Genomic DNA, 15830 nt, shown 5'->3' with positions numbered 1-15830 from the left:
TAGCTTTGGGGTAGAAGTTGAGTTACTTACTGTATATAGATTTTGACATGGCCAGGAATTAATAGTAAGTGTGAGTACATAATAAGATTATCTTGAAAGCCCCCATTTGTAAATTCAATTACAGTTGAACTTCACAATAACACTTATATGGGGAAGGACTGTCTGGTATAGCTGGTAGTTCGTTGTTTCAAAAATGTTTCTCAAAGCATAAACTCAAACAAAATCATATCAAAATTGTATAGGTTACAGGCCTACTATATATGCTTAATATCTATGGTAATCAAAATGAGCAGCTGACATTAACACACTTGTTTTCACCCTTGGTTGACGTAATTTAGGAATGTAAATTAAATGAAACTCCCATAAACAAGGACCATTTCAATCATAGGGTGAATAAAAAGCTGCTCAATACAATACCAGAAAACACTAGTGAGTAATGTGGGAAGTACTAATACTGTACTACTACTTTACCTACTATTAAAATCAAACAAAATCGTAAAATTAATCAGTAAACAAATATAAATTTTGTATATATATGCAGTGTAGGATAACCTTTTGTTAAGAAAAGGTAAAAAAGTGATAGCTTTCAATTAATGTATTTTAAATCTGTAGTATAAAACAGTTACTAAATTACAAAACTATCTGTATATGTCAAGTTTTGTTTTACTTACTGTATGTTTAGAAATTAAAAAAAAAGAAGAAAAGGCTGAATCTATATCGTTTCATCGCCAATCATAACGAACGAACTAACGGCACTGGTAGCTCTTAGTAAGTAAACTATGAAAACTGTACTTTTATTATAAGAAGGTTTGAATAATTTTGGAAATTACATTAAATGTACTTTTTTATTTATATATGCACATATCCTAGATAGAAGTTGCTTGAATTGGCTTACAATGTTTGCCTTTTCTCAGATTGGCTTGCTCTTGTAATTTCCAAACTCATTCAAAACAATAAATATTGCACAAATACCAGTACAGTTATATTATAAAGTACTGCTTTTCTCATGCAATTTACTAAAAGCTGTTAGTGTCATTATTTATTCATGTGTGTAATTGCATTGGTTTGTTATGTTTGGTCATGAAAGAAAGTAAAACGATAGCTTTTCTATTTGGACATTGTATGTAGAAAAAACATTTGTAATAACATCATCTTAACATATATTATTATTATTTTCTTATTTACATGTGCGTATACCCTCGAGAGCAGTAGCTTAAATCAGCTGAGTGTGTGTACATTTTCTCAGATGGGCTTGCATAGAAGAAAAAGCTGTTTTCATTGATACAGAATTATTCCTCAAATAAGCTATTTGTTATTGAAGACATGCCAAGGATGAATAAGGAGAAATTGCTTTTATTACCTTTAAAGTGCATGAATATACAATGAATAAGTATAAATATCTCATAACAATATACTACTTCTTACGGTGGCCTTTATCAACCGAACACTACTCTGGTTATCAGGATTTAGTCCATTGTATGTGAAATCCATTGTAACAGTGACTGTTATTGCAAGGTTATACTGTCTTTGCATTAAAATAACTTCTTAATGCAGAGCTGGTGTACTATAAAATTGCAACCCTTTCCATTAGTGGAGCAGTAAATATAGTTTCTAAACCTCTCCTGATGATCATACTGCTGCTTCTTCAGAAGCTCATTTTATCGACAATAATCCCAAAATTTTATCAAAAAATTTTAAATTTTATTTCCTCTCCAAAGATTCATACATACATACATATACCAAGGACTTCCCCCAATTTTTGGGGGGTAGGGGACATCAAACAAATGAAACAAAAAAGGGGACCTCTCCTCTCTACGTTCCTCCCAGCTTGACAAGGGACTCAACCGAGTTTGGTTGGTACTGCTAAGGTGCCACAGCCCACCCTCCCCCGTTATCCACCACAGATGAAGCTTCATAACGCTGAATCCCCTACTGCTGCTACCTCTGCGGTCATCCAAGGCACCGGAGGAAGCAGCAGGGCCTACCGGAACTGCGTCACAATCGCTCACCATTCATTCCTATTTCTAGCACGCTCTCTTGCCTCTCTCACATCTATCCTATCACCCAGAGCTTTCTTCCCTCCATCCATCCACCCAAACCTTGGCCTTTCTCTTGTACTTCTCTCATCATCTCTTGTATTCATCACCTTCTTTAGCAGACAGCCATTTTCCATTCTCTCAACATGGCCAAACCACCTCAACACATTCTTATCCACTCTAGCTGCTAACTCCTTTCTTATACCCGTTCTCAACCTCACTACTTCGTTCCTAACCCTATCTACTCGAGATACACCAGCCATACTCCTTAGACACTTCATCCCAAACACATTCAATTTCTGTCTCTCCATCACTTTCATTCCCCACAACTCCGATCCATACATCACAGTTGGTACAATCACTCTCATACAGAACTCTCCTTACATTCATGCCCAACCCTCTATTTTTTATTACTCCCTTAACTGCCCCCCACACTTTGCATCCTTCATTCACTCTCTGACGTACATCTGCTTCCACTCCACCATTTTCTGCAACAACAGACCCCAAGTACTTAAACTGATCCACCTCCTCAAGTAACTCTCAATTCAACATTACATTCAACCTCGCACCACCTTCCCTTCTCGTACATCTCATAACCTTACTCTTACCCACATTAACTCTCAACTTCCTTCTCTCACACACCCTTCCAAATTCTGTCACTATCGGCCAAGCTTCTCTTCCGCGTCTGCAACCAGTACAGTATCTTCCGCAAACAACAACTGATTTACCTCCCATTCATGATCATTCTCGTCTACCAGTTTCAATCCTCGTCCAAACACTCGAGCATTCACCTCTCTTCACCTTTATGCCCCCTGTGGCTGCGGGGCCATAAAAACAATTAGAATGGCGCCAACATATCCCCGCGTGTCGTAAGAGGTGACTAAAAGGGACGGGACGAGGGGGCTGGGAACCCCCTCTCCTGTATTATAATCCTGTGAGACATCAAAAGATTCATAGCCCATGTAAAGTAATGAGACAATCTAGTAGTTAATGGTGAGTAGCAGGGTAGAAATTTCCCATTCTTTAATTTTCTTCATTGCAGCCGCTGTGTCAAGACATCCTCCTTCCAAATTGTAATAAGTTTTTGCTTATTGAGTCAGCTCACCTGCTTGTTTATGGAACCAGAAAGTATTCACTGCTCAGCAGTAAAGCTTCAACACTGAAAACAGAAGGAATGTAATTCTTTGCTCATAACAGCCATGGAAAGTAATTCTTAGTTCAAGGGAAATTACAGAGAGTGGGTGGCTGTTTTTTGTGGAGTTGGGAGTCCTTGACCTAATCTTATTCTGCATCTATGCTATTGGCCTATCGAAAATACTACAAAGGCATGGTGAGAAGTTCAAACTATTTGCGGATGACACAATTTTACTTCTCCATAAATTATACAGATGACACTAATGAAACTCTAAACTGAATCATTGATTGTGTTAGAGAATGGATGACATTTAAACAATTAGAATTAAATTAGAACAAAACTGAATTCATGGTGGTGGGTAAGAGAAACAGCCTGAGAAACTTTGGTGATATTCAAATGAACATAAATGATGACTCGGTGCCGATATCTAGTAAAGTTCGAGATCTAGGTGTATTTCTTGACTGTACCCCGTCTCTCAATCCTAAATAAATAAAGTAATAAAAACTGCTGGGTATAATCTAAGAAATATTGCGTTTATGAAAAGTACCTGGATGAAAATTCTGTAAAGAAACGTGATAAACTGTGTTATTACCAGGATTGACAACTGCAACTCTATTGCAATTTACCAAAAGTGTAACTTAAGAAATTACAAAACATAATAAACAGAGGAGCAGAACTAATAAAAGGTGTCCCACCTAGAGAAAGAATCACCCCTATACTAATTGATTTTCACTGGCTGCCGATAAAAGCGAGAATTGAATTTAAAGTATGTACAATAACTCACCAAGTTATCAGAACCAGTCGTCCAAAATACTTAAGAGAATTGCTACATATTGTGTAGCCAACAAATTGTGTCAACACAAGAAAAGTTACAGATGCCTTCAAACAATTGGAACCTAGATATATGTCTACTGTAGGCTCCAGAGCCTTCAAATATGCACCCCCGAGACTATGTAATAAGCTCCCACGAGACATCCGAATGATTGAAGACATTAAGGCTTTCAAGAGGAAACTGAAGATTCTATTTCATCATTTATACAACAGTGACATTTAAGAGTAAATGAACAATGCGTGATATGAAACGTTAAATACTCTGAACGAACAAGGAAAAGCAACAGTGGAGGTCCCGTAGAGAGTGGGGTTCCCCTGCTGTATAGGAACAGAAAAGCAGCCATCAAAGTAAAAGTAAAGTAAGTAAAGATGACGGTATGACACCAATACTCGTTTAGCAGCCAAGTTAATAATGAACTTGTTGAGGTTTTAACTTATTTTACTTCCTTTGTTGTTCTCAAAGGCTGGCAAGCGTTCTTTTGTGGGCGGTATGCCCGACTTGTTTGCCCGGTTGCTTACTCTAACCTAATTTCCATAATTGGGACTTGTGGTCATAATTACATAGTGTTTCTTCGGTAATAGTCCAGGAGCCAGCAGAGGTCAGGGTATCTGAAAAGCGAAAGGATTTTTTCTTGGTTTACATTACTGTTTGCATATCATGGGTCAATGAAATGAAAGTCTGCCGGACTGTGGGACTTACAAGAATTGCCTGGAAAATGTGAATCGAAAGGTTAAAAAATTGCACCAAAATGTTCCTTAGGATTCAAATTATCAAGAATTACCAATGGCAGACATTTTTGGTTGTGTTCAGAGCTACCAAAATGAGGCACAAGAAATGACCTCAATTAGTTGGAGTGCAAAAGAAATGAAACCAATTGGGAAATGTCCAGCATAACCCCAGGTGTCATGATTTGGCATTGCCAGAATTTCATCAGCAGGGTAACCCCTGCCAGACACACCCTCTAGCTAACCTAGATCAGCCAAAAAAGGGAAAAATATTATACCAACTCCATAGAGTTGAACAGATCTACAGTCGCCTTGAATGGGCATTGTTAGACATTTTCATCGGTGGGGTATCCCCGCCAGATGAGCCTAAAAGACCATATTGTATAGCTAAACTAGGTCAGCCAAAAAGTGAAAGAATCGACACTAATTGCAAGCTGTGTAGCAAACCTCTATGCAATAGAAACTGACACTACCAGACATTTTTATCGGTGAAATACCCCGTCAAACACGCCAGACACTCTACAGTATGGTTGACCTAGCTGTATGGTCTATATTTTGTTTTCAACGCTGCTCATGAGTGGCATAGGCAAGGGACAGTTGCATTGCCCTAGGAAGCAGGACAATTCCCTAGAGACTGACCATATATCATATGATCAATGCCCAAGCCTCCTCTCCACCCAAGTTAGGACCAGGGAGGGCCAGATAATGGCTGCTGATGACTCAGCAGGTAGACCTATAGGCTCTCCCAAATCCCCTATCCTTAGCTCACAAGGATGGTAAGGTTGCAGCAACCAAAGGAACTAACATGTTTGAGCGGACTCAAACTCCATTCTGGCGTTCACCAGACAGTGACATTACCATTAATGCCACAACAACCCTAAACCCAGAAATGTAAAACCCAAAAAAGCTTTCTTTCACATAATACAGAAAACTCATTTGGGTCAGAATTGTGCAAAGCACTAAACCAAAATGTGAAAGACCGCAACCTTGAAGTGCCCTTCTCATCTGGTGTCATAATTTGTCGTACCATACATTTCCATGGGGTACCCAGGACTCTAGATAAATGATTCATGCTAAATATAGGAAACCAACTCCAAGTGACTTCCACAAACAAAAATATGCTTTTACATAATTAAATATCAGTTCATCAAATTTTCTATACCCCAAAAGAGGCTAGGGCCAGACTACATACAGAATAAAGACCCTCGATTTTCTTGATTGTACAATAGCTACTGACCGGGGGTGTATAATCTGTGACATGTTTGAATGGAACTCAAAATAAAAAAAATATTAATTTAACACAAATAGTCATACCTCTTTTCACGAATGAATCTGCTTATGAAATTTTCAAGCAGCGAAACGAGATGCGAATATTTTAGTGAGTCACTGTGGCTGTGGGGGCATAAAAAACAATTAGAATAGCGCCAACGTATCCCTGCGTGTTGTAAGAGACGACAAAAAGGGACGGGACAAGGGGCTGGGAACCCCCTCTCCTATATTATAATCCTGTGAGACATCAAAGAGATGGAGCTGGGGGAGAGTGACTGCTCCCCGCACTCTAGTTTTGGGGTGTTTGAATGTGCGTGGATGTAGTATGATAGAGAGTAAAAGATGTGAGATTGGAAGTATGTTTAGGAATAGAAGGATGGATATATTGGCTTTGTGTGAGACAAAGATAAAAGGGAAAGGTGAAGTGATGTTTGGTGAAATGTCTGGTAGAGTGTCTGGGGATTGAAAGGGGAAGAGCAAGAAAAGGTGTGGCTTTATTGCTGAGTGAATGGATGACAGGTAAAGTAGTGGAATGGAAGGAGATATCATCTAGGTTAATGTGGGTAAGGGTTAGGTTGGGTACGGAATGTTGGGCTTTTGTCAGTGTGTATGGGCCAGGTTGTGAGAAAAGTGAAGAAGAACAGAATGAGTTCTGGAAATTAACTAGGTGTGTAGAAGGACTGGGTAGAAGGAATTATGTAGTTGTCGTGGGTGACAAATGCTAGAGTGGGCGCTCGAGAGGTAGAAGGTGTATTTGGGAAGTATGGCATACCAGGTAAAAATGAGTGGTGAGAGACTGGTAGATGTGTGTGTTGAGCAAGAGATGGTGATAAGTTCTAGCTTTTTCAAAAAGAAAGATAAAATCAAGTATACATGGGTGAGAGTGGCAAATGGAAGAGTGGTAGAAAGGGTGTTAATGGATTGTGTTGATAACTAAAAGAATGTTTGGAAGATTGAAAGACGTGCACGTGTTTAGGGGTATGGCTAACGGTATGTCTGATCATTTTTTGGTGGAAGGAAAATTAGTTGTGGCAAAAGATTGGGGGAATAGAGTAGGTGGATGTAAAAGAGAGCTAGTGAGGGTTGAAGAGCTAATAAAATCGGGGGTAAAAAGTAAATATCAAGAAAGGTTGAAAATGGCATATGACAAAGTGAAAGTAAGAAAAACTGGTAATTTAGAGGAGGAGTGGAAGTTAGTAAAAGAAAATTTTTATGGGATTGGAAGAGATGTGTGTGGCAAGAAGTTTGTTTGAGGCAGCATGAGGAAGGGCAGTGAATGGTGGAATGAAGGAGTGAAGGTAAAAGTGGAAGAGAAAAGAGGGCTTTTAAAGAATGGCTGCAGAGTAATAGTGTAGAGAAGTATGAAAGATATAGAGAGAAAAATTTGCAAGTAAAGCGCAAGGTAAGTGAGGCAAAGAGGGCAGCTGACCTGAGGTGGGGTTTGGGATTGGGTCATTCATATGAAGAGAATAAAAAGTAGTTTTGGTAAGAAGTGAAGAGAGTAAGGAAGGCTGGTTCAAGAATTGAAGAGACAATGAAAGATGGAAATGGAAGGTTGTTAAAAGGAGAGGAGGAAAGGAAAATGTGGGTGGAGTATTTTGAAAGTTTACTGAATGTTGAGGATAATAGGGAGGCAGATATAATTGCTGTTGCAGGTGTTGAGGTGCCGGTGATGGGAGATGAGAATGAGAGAGAGATTACAAGAGAGGAAGCGAGGAGAGCTCTAGATGAAACGAGAGTTGGAAAAGCATCTGGTATGGATGGTGTGAGAGCCGAGATGTTGAAGGAAAGGGGTGTGACTGTAATTGAATGGTTGGTGAGATTGTTTAATGTGTGTTTTATGTTGTCAATGGTACCAGTAGATTGGGTTTGTGCGTATATTGTACCACTATATAAGGGTAAGGGAGATGTGCATGAGTGTTGTAATTCAAGAGGTATTAGTTTGTTGAGTGTAGTTGAAAAAGTGTATGGTAGAGTACTGATTAATAGGATTAATGATAAAACAGAGAATGCAATCTTAGAAGTACTGGGTGGGTTTAGAAGAGGTAGGGGTTGTATGAATCAGATTTTTACAGTTAGGCAGATATGCTAGAAATATTTAGCCAAAGGTAAGGTGGTGTATGTTACATTTATGGATCTGGAGAAAGCGTATCATAGAGTTGTTAGGAAAGCAATGTGAAGTGTGATGAGTTATATGGAGTTGGTGGAAGGTAGTTGCAAGCAGTGAAAAGTTTCTACAAAGGTAGTAAAGCATGTGTTAGGATAGGAAATGAAGTGAGCGATTGGTTTCCGGTGAGAGTGGGGCTGAGACAAGGATGTGTGATGTCGCCGTGGTTGTTTAACTTGTATGTTGATGGAGTGGTGAAAGAGGTGAATGCTCGAGTGCTTGGACGAGGATTAAAACTGGTAGACGAGAATGATCATAATGGGAGTTAAATCAGTTGTTTGCGGATGATACTGTACTGGTTGCAGACGCGGAAGAGAAGCTTGGCCGATTAGTGACAGAATTTGGAAGAGTGTGTGAGAGAAGGAAGCCGAGAGTTAATGTGAGTAGGAGTAGGTTATGAGATGTACAAGAAGGGAAGGTGGTGCGAGGTTGAATGTCAAGTTGAATGGAGAGTTACTTGAGGAGGTGGATCAGTTTAAGTACTTGGGGTCTGTTGCTGCAGCAAATGGTGGAGTGGAAGCAGATGTACGTCAGAGAGTGAATGAAGGATGCAAAGTGTTTGGGGCAGTTAAGGGAGTAATAGAAAAAATAGAGGGTTGGGCATGAATGTAAAGAGAGTTCTGTATGAGAAAGTGATTGTACCAACTGTGATGTATGGATCGGAGTTGTGGGGAAGGAAAGTGACGGAGAGACAGAAATTGAATGTGTTTGGGATGAAGTGTCTAAGGAGTATGGCTGGTGTATCTCGAGTAGATAGGGTTAGGAACGAAGTAGTGAAGGTAAGAACGGGTGTAAGAAATGAGTTAGCAGCTAGAGTGGATTTGAATATGTTGAGGTGGTTTGGCCATGTTGAGAGAATGGAAAATGGCTATCTGCTAAAGAAGGTGATGAATGCAAGAGTTGATGGGAGAAGTACAAGAGGAAGGCCAAGGTTTGGGTGGATGGATGGAGTGAAGGAAGCTCTGGGTGATAGGAGGATAGATGTGAGAGAGGCAAGAGAGCGTGCTAGAAATAGGAATGAATGGCGAGCGATTGTGACGCAGTTCCTGTAGGCCCTGCTGCTTCCTCCGGTGCCTTGGATGACCGCGGAGGTAGCAGCAGTAGGGGATTCAGCGTTATGAAGCATCATCTGTGGTGGATAACGGGGGAGGGTGGGCTGTGGCACCCTAGCAGTACCAGCCGAACTCGATTGAGTCCCTTGTCAAGCTGGGAGGAATGTAGAGAGGAGAGGTCCCCTTTTTTGTTTCATTTGTTTGATGTCGGCTACCCCCCAAAATAGGGGGGGGGGGGGAAGTGCCGGTAAAGTTGTACTGTATTACAGGTTCTGATTTCGAACAGAAAATATGTTTGACCTTCATTTCAACCGCAAACCAACAGAACAACCAATCCGACTAACTTCAAGTGTCCGTACTGGTTGCTGTTATTACGGATGAAATGAAGGTGAAAACCGGTTAAATCACGTTATTTTCTACAGGAAAACATATATTTTCTGTTTAAATGATTAAATATAATGTCTTATATTATATATTTTGTTAAGATACTCAAATATAATAACTTGTTCAAATTCGGTGTCACTTCACTCACGTATGTACTGCGAATGGTAACATTAGCAACGTTACCAATGGTACACAGCGTTACCAATGTTACGGTGATACACAGAATTGCCAACGTTATGGTGGAATTACTAAGGTTAGCAATGATACGGTATTATTATCGTGTGTATTTTAAAGAATTTTTCCATATACCCTTTACACAATATATAAAAAAGTACAGAAACGGTACAGAACCTAACAAACCCACCTAACCTAACCTAACCTAGAAGTTCCCAGGTCACAAACCCAAAATAATGCCCTTTGTTATAACACTTCACTCATGTTACGATAACATTATATATAATAGTTCTTGTTTCGCAATTAGCTCGCTTCGCTTGCATGAAAATAAAACATCAAGCTCGTATGTACTGGCAAGCGGTAATGTTGAGCTGCGAACGCTAACATTAGTAATGTTATGATAACATTACCAACGTTAAATATAATGGTTCTTGTTCCTCACTTACGATCACAGGAAGATAAAACATCACCCTCGTATGCATTGGCAATCGGTAATGCTGAGCTTCGTACTCTAACAAAATATAAAACTAACACATTAAGTTAAAAGAAATTAATGACTTACTTTTATGACCGTGACGACGTAACTTAGTGGTCACCGAGGTGTTGTGACTGAGTCTGTGGTGTCTTAACTGTTTTGCCTTTGATTAGCCACTTGGAACACTGTAAAAGTTGGTGTATTACATCACGTGATTTAAGAAAATTATCAACATTGGAATACACCAAAATACTTTCAAGTATGGATTACTGAAGCCGTTACAATTTTCTAATACTTGGATCGTAAAATACGCAAAAGACGACACTTGTACTAAGAAAGACCTGGACTTTGGCAAAGGTTTCCACTGAAAAGGGCTTGTTGGAAGTTGGGGGTAGGGAAATATTAACCCCCCTGTGCAAACTTTACATATGTATGGGTTCGTGATTGGTTAACGGAAAAGCAAGGGAGTCTAGAGAGTAAACATGAATGAACAGAATGGGAAACTTCTTCAGAGCAAGTATTTATGTGAAATCTGGGAGTGACAAGGTAATAAGAAAATGTATAAAAGCAATATATGAAGATAAAATGGAATGTATGATAAATGATATTTGATTGGTATATAAAATGAAGTGATTTTATAAGGTATCGGATAATGAAACGAGTAATACTGTACTGGCGTCGAATGTAATATGTATACGAGGGTATTACATAACTAATCAAGTAATAGACTTGAACAGAGCTGGTAGAGAGATGAATACTTACATTTCACGATTAGAGAAGAAGAAATCCTATTGGTGGAGGAAAAACGGAAATCTATTTTTGGTGAGATACCTATGTCGTCCTGATGGTAGGTTCCTTTAGTAGCTTCCTAAGGGTATATTTGACTACAGTGGATATTCCCAGAGAATTAAACTAAAGGTTTCCAGAATTCTAACTTCTGGCGTGAGTACCCTCAAGGTTGTCCTTTAGGATATCGCATAATAACAGGACGTATTTTGGCATGCCACATACCTATCTGCACCCCACATAGCATTTACACTTTTAGGGGGGAACAAGTGGCAAGATAGAGGAGGAGCCGTTACAAAGTTCTCCTCCTCCGTTACTGTTATGGGCACTCTAATGACGTCATATTCGTCGCCATCTTGCTGACGTCATCTCTGCCCGCCAACTCCATTCCTTTTAGCGTTAAGACCAGCCTCCCATGATACAGTAAGATCGGGAGGGGGCCTGCCAAGGCCTTATAGAGAACAAAGGGCGGGTCCATCAGGACGACATGGCTATCTCACCCAAAAATAGATTTTTCGCCTCGCTCAAAATCCATTTTTTGGGCTCAAGCCATGTTGTCCTGATGGAAGTTTACCAGAGCATTAATGTATCGTTGATTTTTCCCCCCTAAGTAGTGCCTTTTGACTTCTAGACAATATTCCTTAGGTCTTATGACCTGAGACACCTATGACATTACCCGCATGTACAGTACTATGTTACTGCTTCCTGCCCCCCCTGTAGGGAAGAGTCCCATTGGACTCTGGAAAGTCTCGAAGTTGCATGGTAAATGGAACCCACCCAGCATCGAGAAGGACCTGCCGGTCTCAGAGCAAGGTGATAGCTAGAGTATGTATCACGTGTCGGAACAAGTTATACCAAGCCAGATGGGTTTGTTTAAGCGTAGGAACGATAGAATTCTATTGTTCAACACATCATGCAGAGTAGAGGGTATAATAATATTCACAAACAGATTTTATTATAATGTTAGGGCGAAATAAGACGCACGAAAACCAATAAATCTATTTATTAACAATAAATAAGAATTAGCGTACATAAATTATAATGTAAAGCTGTAATAAAAGATGCAAAGAAATTACTTAGACTTAGAACATGGACAGAAATGGACGTGGTACCTGAAAAGAAAACTTGCCACCCTCACATGTCGATTCCATAGGAATTGTAATGTCTTTCTGAGAATGTCTTTATATTCACTTCATGTCATAAACACGTGGCACAAGTGTTTAGTCTATGTAAAATCACCTCAGTATATTAGAACAGTCCGTAGTGTCACCATGGTAATACAAATTACACTATGTTGCACACTAGTGTCAACACAGTCACCCTTAGAGTTAGAGTCCCATATAACTCACTGTTCTTCGCAGCACTAAGCTGCAGGTTTTAGCACACTACCTGCCGCTACCGCAAAGTGTTTCACCTCTTGCACCTGCTTCGCATAATGTTTAAAGAACACTCTGTATGACTTCCATCCTGTAAACGAGCGAAGACTCAAAATCCATTGATTGGAAGAAATTCAAGGAAGAGGCGACTTTCCTAGGATCGTGGCCTGCGAGTGTACTGTCAGGATCCGCTCTGCGAATGAAGTAGGTCATCTTCGCCCGTAGTTGTTTAAGTGACAAGTCGGAACCCAATATTTCTCCTTTAAAGAGCTGTCCTCCACCGAAGTCTGAAGTTCTGCGAAGATAGACCTTTAGACTCTCCACTGGACACTGGGAGATATCTTCCTTCAGAGGGCAGATTCTCCAGGGACCCCACCTTTTAGTGGGTAGCTCGTTCTTGGCGAGAAACGTTGGGTCAGGAAAGAGGGCGAGTTCGCCTGTTTCTGCGAACTGAATCTGGCCTTCTACCCTTGATAATGCCACAGTTTCACGAACTCTAGCCCCCGAGGCTAGAGCAAACAAGAAAATCACTTTCTGAGTCAAATCTTTCAGAGGGCAAGTCTCATTGTTCAAACCTGAGGCAAAATGTAGCACCTTATTGAGAGACCAGGAGATAGGTCTCGGAGGGGCTCCAGGTCTGAGTGTAGCACTTGCCTTCGGCAATTTGTTGAAGATTTCGCTGGACAGGTCTATCTGGAACCGATTTACACGTGGAAATCATGGTAGCCGCTAAGCCTTGTCCATGAAGGTGAATGAAAAAGGACAAGCAGAAATCCATCGATATTTCCCTAGGATTTCTCGCCTTGACAAAGGCCACCCATTTCTTCCAAGATGACTCTTATTGCCTTCTGGTAGATTTCATTTTATATTCCTCCAAGAAGTCTAAGCTTTCTTTCGAGATCCCAAACCTCTTCTTGACGGCTAGGGAGAGAAAATCATGAGATGAAGGTCTCGGGTTTTCTGTAATGAAGCTAAGACAGTCGACTTCTGAACTTGTTGGGACAGAACTGGGTCTTGCAGGGCAATTAGCTTGGGTTATTATTCCAGGATTAATGGGAACCAGTTGCTCTGGGGCCTCTTGGGAGCCACTAGGGCCGCTGTTCCTTGAAAGGATCTCAGCTTGGTGAGGACCTTTAGCAGAAGGTTGGGCGGAGGGAACAGGTAAATCTTTGTCCATCTGTTCCAGTCCAGGGACATGGCGTCCACCGCTTTCGCTCGAGGGTCCTCGTATGGGGCCACGTAGCGAGGAAGTTTCTTGTTGTCGCTCATTGCCAAGAGGTCGATCTGCAGTTCCGGAACTTGGGGAGAGATGAAGGAGAATGAGTCTCCGTCTAGGGACCATTCTGACTATCAGAGCTGTTCTGGATAGAGCATCCGCCGTCACGTTGCGGAACCCTTGAAGGTGGACTGCTGAGAGGGGCCATCTTTTCTTCTCCGCCGGACGGAAGATGGGCTACAACACTTGGTTGAGTTGGGGCGATCTTGAGCCCTGACGATTCAGACATCTGACCACTACGTCGCTGTCCAGAGTCAGTCGTATGTGGACTGAGGGACGTGGGGACAGCCTCTTCAATGTGAGAAAGACTGCCATGGCCTCCAAGATGTTGATGTGAAACATCTTGAACAGAGGGGACCACGTCCCTTGAACTTGACGTTGATGTGAGTGACCCCCCCCCCCATCCTTCTAGCGATGCGTCCGTATGGATGACGACCAAGGGCGGAGGTAGTTGCAGAGGTACCGACCTCCTGAACTTCTTGGCCTCCGACCATGGCTTGAGGAGTGATTGTAGCCAAGACGGTAGTGGTCTTTTGAGATCTCTTCGAGCGTGTGATGCGTATCTTCTCCAGACTCCCGATGCATCTTTTAGCTGTGCTCTTAGCACTGGGTCTGTCAATGAAGCGAACTGGAGGGAGCCGAGCACCCGTTCCTGTTGTCGTCTTGAAATCCGTTTGGATTTGAGAAGTCTCTTGACAGACCTCGCTATTTCCCTCCTCTTTTTTAGCGGAATGGAAAGATGGTGTGACTGAAGGTCTCAATGTATGCCTAGCCATTGGAACTTCTGAGCTGGAGATAGTTGAGACTTTTTGGTGTTTATCTTGAATCCTAGATGTTCCAGGAATTGGATCACCCTCTCGGAGGCTTGCAGGCATTCCTCTTCTGATGCTGCCCACACCAGCCAATCGTCCAGGTAAGCCATCACCTGGACGCCTTGTAGGTGTATTTGTTGAACGATTGTCTCTGCAAGCTTCGTGAATATCCTTGGGGCTATGTTTAGCCTGAATCCTAGGTAGGAGGAGGTCTGGCGATTCATTGGAATGTGCCAGTAGGCGTCTGCCATGCCTATGGAGACTGTGTATGCCTCTCGATGAACTTGAGAGGGGACAAGTCCAGAATGACTCTGAGTTTGTCGGAGTCTTTCTTGGGAACACAGAACAGTCTTCTTTGGAACCTGATGGACTTTGCCCTCTTGATCACCTTTTTGGACGTATTCTTCCAGGACGGGGGTGGAGTGTTGGAAGAATTTGGGGGAAAGCTGGTGGTGATGTCCTCCAGCTCCAGCCTAGTTTGTTCTTGATGATGCTGTGAGCCCAGGGATTGAAGGTCCAACGATCCCTGAAGAGACGGAGTCTTCCTCCCACCGGAAGCATCTCATTGCTTCTGGTTTCCGGAGAGCTTGCCTCCTCGACCGCCTGCTCCCCTGCCTCCTCTCCCTCTGGAGGGACGTCTAGAGGAGTCTCTCCCGGAGCCTCTACCTTTGGCACGAAAGGTAGTAGTCTGCCTCTCGTAGGCAGGCGTGAAGGTCGGCGACTGAGTTACCACCGGGTGGGGTACCAGTTGGAAAGTTTGTTTGGGCTGCGCCACCAACTGGGGAGCTGCGGCCGGGGGAAGCTGATGTTTCGCCTGTCGAGGCTGCGACTTTGGTCTCTTGTACTTCTTCGGTTAGGGGCCTTCATCCGGAGAAGACTTCCTTTTCGACAACATGCCCCATTTTTGGAGAAGGTTCCTATTCTCCGTGGCGGCCTTGTCGACGATCTCCTTGACCAAGTCATTGGGGAAGAGATCCTTTCCCCAAATGTTGGAGGCAATCAACTTCCTCGGTTCGTGTTTAATCGTGGCTGATGAAAACACGAACTCCCTGCAGGCCCTCCGTGCTCTGATGAAGCTATAGAAGTCCTTCGTCAGGGTTGCCAAATGAGTCCTGGCTAGGACCATGAATACACCTGGGGTCCTCTGTTCCCCAGCCATTGTCTCCATCATCACCTGGAGGGAGAGAGAGGCAGCCAGCCTCTCTTTCATCTCCTGTTCCTGACGAAGGAGATACTCGGACAGTTCGGGGAGGTTCTCACTGAACTGACGTCCAGCGATGTCGGCCTCCAACTTCCCAACAGAGAAGGTTAACTGGATGTCCTTCCAGTTC

At 42.1% G+C, this 15830-nt stretch overlaps 2 protein-coding genes across 4 annotated transcripts in view; both read left to right on the top strand.

The window, feature by feature from the left end:
- LOC137648750 (retinol dehydrogenase 13-like) overlaps positions 1 to 15830 on the top strand; it is a 1058070-nt gene that overhangs the window by 860531 nt on the left and 181709 nt on the right. The window lies entirely within an intron of this gene.
- The window catches only part of LOC137648743 (hypoxia up-regulated protein 1-like), a 216192-nt gene that overhangs the window by 70171 nt on the left and 130191 nt on the right, over positions 1 to 15830 (top strand). The window lies entirely within an intron of this gene.

This window comes from Palaemon carinicauda, chromosome 1, assembly GCF_036898095.1.
Source record: "Palaemon carinicauda isolate YSFRI2023 chromosome 1, ASM3689809v2, whole genome shotgun sequence".
In the NCBI taxonomy this organism is placed as follows: Eukaryota; Metazoa; Arthropoda; class Malacostraca; order Decapoda; family Palaemonidae; genus Palaemon; species Palaemon carinicauda.
Note: the sequence above shows the minus strand (reverse complement) of the source record. Positions and strands in the feature narration are given on the sequence as shown.